Raw genomic sequence first — 7,708 nt, 5'->3', positions numbered from 1 at the left:
TGTAGCAAATGTAGGAAATCAGTCCCCACATTCCTGTCGACGAGCTATGTAACACTGAAAAGAAAATCATTTAACCTCTCTGAGCCTTGCATTCTTCCTGTGTTAAATGGCAATCATCCACACCCAATGACATCATGAACTGTTTTGAGGAGCACAACAGAAAAAGTGTCTAGGTGAACCCTCCAGGTTTCAAGTGATAGGTCTCTGTCAACCAGGGCTGTACCACTCCTTGGAGGTGACCAGTGACAATCTCTCCTATTTAGGAAAACCCAATCATTTCCTCATATCTGAAACTCTCTAACTCTTTACCAAAAATGTCACAAGAGACTATGTTAACATCTCCTTTGCTTCACTACCCAGGCAAAAATTAATCACCTCTGACTATCTTACACAAAATTCTGTGGCTTCTGCCAACTACAATAAAATTTAAAAATCTCATCATGGGCCTGTCTTTCTCAGTAAGTTATAGGATACCCAATGGTAGGCATTATGTCTTATTGAATTAAACAAATTTAGCACCCCTATATAATAGGTCTCCATATGAGTTTATGGAATTAGACTGTGGAACTAAATCTTTTCCATAAGTTAGGGCACTATTTAAGTGTTATAGAATTATTTTAAAACTTATCATTATAATGTAAATTTATACTTAAGTTGGTTTCTTTAAACAAATATTGACTTAGAACAAACTACATATAAAGTGCCAAGCCAGGCATTAAGTGTCCAGCTATAAATGGGCAACCGTTTGAGTCTTGCTACACATTGAAATCACTTGGAGAAGCATTTAAAAATATTGATATGTGTCCCCACCCACAATATTATGACTTATTCCATCTGCAATGTACCACATCAGAAGTCCTAGCATTAGCCCTAGTCAACACCACTGCTCTTATTCTAGAAATGTGAATGCAAATAAATTATGGGCTTAGCAGATATTTTGAATGCTACAAGTTTTTATTATCTCATCTTAAATGTGTGAAATTCTATATTTCTATACTCAGCAAAAGTAACTTTCAGTAAAAGAGTGGAAATGAAGATGTCCTCAAATGAAAGGGATATCATGGAGAAATGTAACCCAAAAGAACATAGAAACGTCTCTAATGGAAAAAAAACCGCATCATTTTCTTTTTTCTTTTTTTAATTTTTTAATTGGATATTTTATTTATTTACATTTCAGGTCATCCCCTTTCCCCAACATTTAAAAAGAGGTATAAGGATTGGCTCTGGTGTACAAGTTCCTAAGTTCTATCCCTAAGGACCATAAAGGGGAAAAATGAATATATTAGAGCTTGAAATACAAACAAGAGGTATGTAAAGATGCATGCTCCTTCTGTAATGCTCTCAAAGCCATATATGGTGACAGAAATGTTCTCAACATACATCTCTTTATCTATATAAATGTATATATATATGAGAAATATTTCAAACAAATACACTATAAATAAGGGAGTATCACTCCAAACCTTTTATGCCAGAGCAATGAAGTTATATCTACAAAAATAACAATACATCATGTTCATGGCATCTTTCTCATATCATATAATAAACTACTGAACAAATTCTGGTGCATACATTTTATGGAATAGAATACAATACTTTAAAATCAAAATAAGTGCATCAGCCTGAGGTATCTCAAAGGCATCACAGTGAATAAAAAATTCAGTCCCCAAACATTACATATCGTAACATTCCACATATATTAAATGACTAAGGCATAGAGAAGCAGATGGGGCATATATACTCAGTAAACAGAAGGAGGAAGATCATAAGTTCAAGGTCACACTGAGCTACATAGTGAGACATATATATATATATATATATATATATATATATATATACATACATACATACATACACACACATATCTATATGTGTATGTGTATATGCATATGGGAGAGAGAGAGGTATTAGAGATGGGAAATAAATAAGATTGTTATTGTAGTGGTCTGAATAGGTCCCCATAGACTCACATGTTTGAATGATTGACTCATAGGGGGTACCACTATTAGAAGAGGTGGCCTTTTTAGAATAGGTATGGTCGTGTTGAAGGAAGTGTGCCACTGTGGAGGTAGGATTTGAGGTCTCATATGCTCAAGCTATGCTCACAGTAGCATAGTCTACTTCTGCAGCCTGAGTATCAAGATGGTGCTCCTTCTCCAGCACCGTATCTGCCTTCATGCCATCATGCTTCCCACCATGATAATAATGAAGTAAACCTCTGAAAGTGTAAGCTAACACCAAATTAAATGTTTTCCTTTATAAAAGTTGACATGGTCATGCTGTCTCTTCACAGCAATAGAAACCACAACTAAGAAAGTTATGAAAGAACTACTCTGTCCTAATTGCGATGGTGATAAGTGCGTCTACATGCATAATAAATGGTATAGAATCACACATATACAAGTATACTAGTGTCAGTTACCTATTCTTTATATGTGCTACAATTAAGATATCGACACTGTAGGAAATGAAGGAAGGAAATATACACATTAATCTATATTATATTTGACAATTTCTACAAGTCCATATTATTTCAAATTTAAAAATTAAACAGAAGTAAACCATGGTATATACCTTTAATATCAGAACGAGGGAGGCTGAGGCAAAATGGATCATTCGTTCAAGGCCAGACTGAGCTCTATAAAGGGGAAAGGGAGCACTAGAGATATAGCCCATGGTAGAGTACTTTCTCAGCATGTACAATTCTCTTGATTCAATCCCAGCACTGCATGAGGGTGGGGGGGAGAAGAGAAAGTTGAATGACTATCATTGTAAATAACTTTAACTGCAATGAATTCTTATTAGATAGGTAATATAAAAATAAAGTATATTACAACATCAATGACACAAACTGAGGATAAGAAAGCCCAAAAATTGTTTGTATATGAATGAAGTGAAGTTGTTATCATCTTAAAATAGGATTACATAACTCTAAAATATGTTATATTAAGTCACATGGTTATCATAATGAAAAAAAATTATAGTAGCGACACAAAGGATAGGAAACTTTAAGAATACCAGAACCAAACAGCAATCAAAAGTGAGGCCAGCATAAAAAGGAAGAAAATTATAGTGAACCTGCATTGTAAACCCTCTGAATGCAGATGGATTCATTCCATAAGCTGTTGTTGTGGGCTGAATAAAAAGCAAGGAGCAAGTGGATCTTGGTCTTAACCTCTCTCTGCTTCCTAACCACAGACACAATGTGATCAGCTTCCTTATGATTCTGTCATTATGCCTTTCTTATCATAATAGACTGTACTCTCCAATCATGAACCAAAACAAACTCTTCCTTTCTTAAATTGTTTCTGTCAAGTATCTAGTCACAGTGATGAGATAAGCAACTTATCCATTCACTTTAGCTTGAAGAACACACACAGTCTGAGAGTACAGGAATGGTAATTAGGAAAAAAATATTCCTGAAATTCATAAGCTCAGTATGTAACATTAAAACATCCAGAGAGGTGTTAGAATTATGCCAAATACACTGCAAGTATCTTTACATTTCTTCCTAATTATAATGACTACCACAGTAAATTTTAGAACTAACATGAATCCAATGGTATTTAGCATGACACTCGAGATGGCTCCTTACCCTTAAATTCTGAACCTCCTTCCAATAATTTAAATAGGATAAAGAGCGTCACTCCATTCTTCCAAATGCCTATCTAAATTCTCTTGTATATTCAACACATTAGTAACATTTTTTGCTAAATGATTAACAAAAGTAGCTGTCTTAACTTCTTGTGTCACAGCAATTGCAGAAGCAGTGGTGCTAGCAATTAATGTAATTAAAGCTTTTATACCAGCAATAATCAAGCCCACTACCCTCTTGCTTCTGCTTAAAGCCTAACTCATTTCTTCCAGTACTCACAAGCTATTTTTAGAATACCGAGGCTCTGTGACACTCAGGGCACTAAAACAAAAGCTCTGTAACTGACACAAACAATTAGAACACAAACACAATTAGAAGGTGTACAATCAATGCAACTTACATTAAATACTGTAGAAGTAACAAAAGTAATTTTAACTTGACAATTAAAAGAGCCCTAACACATGTGCTAACACCTGTTTGAAATCCAGATCCTGCCCCAACTTTATCTCTTGCTAACATAACATCATAGAGAACTGCAGCTAACTTCCATATATGTCTCTGAAAATGTCCAGAACCAGACTTCCAAATGATGACTGTTATTTTCAGTATTGGATTGATTTCTAGACCAGTCAATGAGCGAGTCTGAATAGCTGGTCACATTTAAGAACAATACATTACAAAATAAAAAGTACAACTTTAAGAAATTTTGGATATCAAGCACCTCTTTTCACTTCAATGATCTGAAATAAGTCAGTAACAGGAAGGAAACTGGAAATTTTTCAAATTAATATAAGCAGATAATCTTGAACAATGAATAAATCGAATTCTTGATATAAATTAAAATGAAGGAGCTAGGAGATAGCTAGGTGGGTAAAGGTACTTGCTGCCAAGTCTGATGATCTAAGTTTGATTCCCCAGAGGCCACATAGTAAAAGGAAAGAAACAACTCCCACAACTTATCTTCTGACTTCCATATACATGTTGTGGCATGTACAAACACAGACACATTTAAAAATAAGTTTTGAATGGGAAATAGTGATAAAAAATGTATTAAGAAATAAATAGCATTCAAATAAAGCAGCGTAAAATTACACTTCAAAAACTATAGAAGAACTAATACAAAAAGGACTTGGTATGGTAAGGTATACTTGTATTCTCAGAACTAAGGAGGCTGAGACAGGAAGATAGTTTGAAGTCAACCTGGGCTACAGAATAAGTTTTAAACCACTATAGAAATTATACAGATCGTTTTGAGAACAAATCTCAAAAAATTAATGAATAAATAAATTGTATATATAAACAAAGGAAGTATTAGGAATAATAAAAATCAGATAGAATTAATGAAATGAAAATTAGAAAAAGAATAAAAAAGATTTAAATTAAGTTCATTCTTTTGAAAATATAAACAAAATTGGATAGACAAAAAGAAAGAGAGTAAAGAAAGAAGGAAGAAAGAAAGAAAGAAAGAAAGAAAGAAAGGAAGGAAGGAAGAAAGAAAGAAGAAAGAAGACAGACCACTAAAGTAAATAAAATAATACATGGCCATGTGCAGATTCAGATGTCTTCCAGTCTCTAAGAAACCGCAACTGTCAGCCCAGACTATTACACTCAGCAGAACTTTTAAATACCATATATGGAAAAAACCTAGATATTCCATGACAAAACCAAATTTAAACAATATATTTCTACTAGACTTACAGAGGATATTAGAAGGAAAACTTCAACCCAAGGAGGCTAACTACATCCAAGAAAACACAGAAAATAGATAACCCACACCAGCAAAACCAAAAGAAAGGACACACACACACATACACACTACTGCCACAAACATCAAAATAATGGAAATTAACAATCATTGGTCACTAATTTCTCAACATCAATTGACTTAATTCCCTAGTAAAAATACACAGGCTAACATAATGGATGTGAAAACAGGATCCGTCATTCTGCTGCATACAAGAAACACACCTCAACAATAAATATAGACATTACCTCAAAATAAAGGGCTGAAAAAGGTTTTCCAAGCAAATGGACCCAAGAAATATGCTGGAGTAGCCATTCTTATATCTAATAAAATAGACTTTCAACCAAAATTAATCAAAAGATACAGGGAAGGACACTTCATACTAATCAATGGAAAAATCTACCAAGACGATGTTTATCCCCCAAATGCAAGGGCACACAGATTCTTAAAAGAAACTTCACTAAAGCTTACATCAGACATTGAACTCCACACATTAATAGTGGAAGACTTCAACACCCCACTCTCACCAATAGACAGGACGTTGAGACACAAACTAAACAGAGAAATAATGAAATTAAGAGATGTTATGGGAGGCGCGGCCGGGTTGCTACAGCCTGAGCTGGGAGGCGGCAGGTGCTGCCTGCGGATCCTGAGGCAGCGAGCCATGGACGGGCTAGAAGAAAATGGAAGTGTTGTCCAAGTTGGAGAAGTGTTGCCCTGCAAGATTTGTGGAAGAACATTCTTCCCATTAGCATTGAAAAATCATGGACCCATTTGCCAGAAAACAGCCACTAAAAAGCGGAAGACTTTTGATTCCAGCCAGCAGAGAGCTGAAAGGACTGACATTCCCACAGTCAAGCCTCTCAAACCCAGGCCAGAACCACCAAAGAAGCCATCTAATTGGAGAAGAAAGCATGAAGAATTCATCGCCACCATAAGAGCAGCAAAAGGCCTTGATCACGCTCTCAAAGAGGGTGGCAAACTTCCTCCTCCTCCTCCGCCTTCTTATGACCCTGATTACATTCAGTGTCCATATTGCCAGAGGAGATTAAATGAAAATGCAGCCGACAGACATACAAATTTTTGTAAAGAACAAGCAGCACGAATTAGTAACAAGGGCAAATTTTCTACTGATTCCAAAGGAAAACCAGCTTCTCGGCCACAGTATAAGCCATCTCCGCTTAAAAAATCCAATCCTCCTGGAAGCACATCATCCGGACCTTCCAGACAACCACAGCCAAGTACTACTAGAAAAACAAGTGTAGGTGTGCCTTCGGGTAAAGCATCTTCAGTTAACAGTCCTTTGGGAAACAAACCTCAGACCTTATCTCCTTCTCATAGAGCAATAGCAGCCCCTCAGGCAGGAGCTAACACCAAGTCTCGAAATACCTCACCTCCTAGTTTGGCAAGAAATTCTGTGGCAGGCGGGCTTACCAACAAAAGAAAGACTTTTACTGAGAGCTATGCAGCCAGGCCAGATGGAGACTATACATCTTCAGTTAATGGTGGAAACCTTAGAGGCATCGAGGGAAATTCATCGGGACACTTACCAAAATTCTGCCATGAGTGTGGGACAAAGTACCCTGTGGAGTGGGCAAAGTTCTGCTGTGAATGTGGCATTCGGAGAATGATTCTGTGAACAGAGTCAAATGCTAAGAGTCCAGATTCAGAATTTAGTCACTATTGCTGCTTTGACACCCATGGCACTTCTTATAGTTAAGTTGTGCTAAAGCTATTTATAGTACCATTTCCCTTAGTCTTTGAAAATAATCCGTTGGCTGTATAATGTGTTTATGTATGTATATGTATGTGCGTATGTGTATGTGTGTGTGTATGCATATATATGTATATGCATACATACACACACACACACACACACACACACACACACACACACACATATATATATATATATATATATATATATATATATATATTCTGTATATAACAAATTTCATTCCTTCAGCCTGTGTCATTCAAGGAAATACTTAAGTTGTTATGACATTACTGTCTTAGGAATTGCTCTTTGGCTGTTTAAATACATTAGTATACTTGCACAAGCACCCCACTGTAGTGATGAGCCCTGCAAGCGTTAGGATAATCACACTGCTGAACAAGAAACCAGAAGAGGTGCTGTCATTGGTGCCTGTCACGAATAGTATCAGAGGAGAATGAGATACTGGAGAATGTTACTGAAGAGAATGTTATTTATTCATTATCAATGGGGGTGAGGTTATTTTCCTAGCTGAGCTCTTCAGCAACTAGTGTTAAATTCCTTAAATAAATGATGAAAAGGAAAACCTGGTCCACATTGCCAGTCAGTTCATGGATTATCAGTTACGCAACCTAATTAAAATTTTAAACATATA

General features: G+C 35.9%; 1 pseudogene; it reads left to right on the top strand.

Annotated features, from left to right (window-relative positions):
• Positions 1–6,003: 6,003 nt before the first annotated feature.
• On the top strand, positions 6,004–6,978 carry LOC114624456 (annotated as a pseudogene).
• Positions 6,979–7,708: the final 730 nt, after the last annotated feature.

The sequence above is a fragment of the Grammomys surdaster genome, unplaced genomic scaffold (assembly GCF_004785775.1).
Source record: "Grammomys surdaster isolate TR1022 unplaced genomic scaffold, NIH_TR_1.0 207, whole genome shotgun sequence".
Lineage (NCBI taxonomy): Eukaryota > Metazoa > Chordata > Mammalia > Rodentia > Muridae > Grammomys > Grammomys surdaster.
The sequence above is the reverse complement of the archived record's forward strand: the minus strand, read 5'-3'. Positions and strand labels throughout refer to the sequence as shown.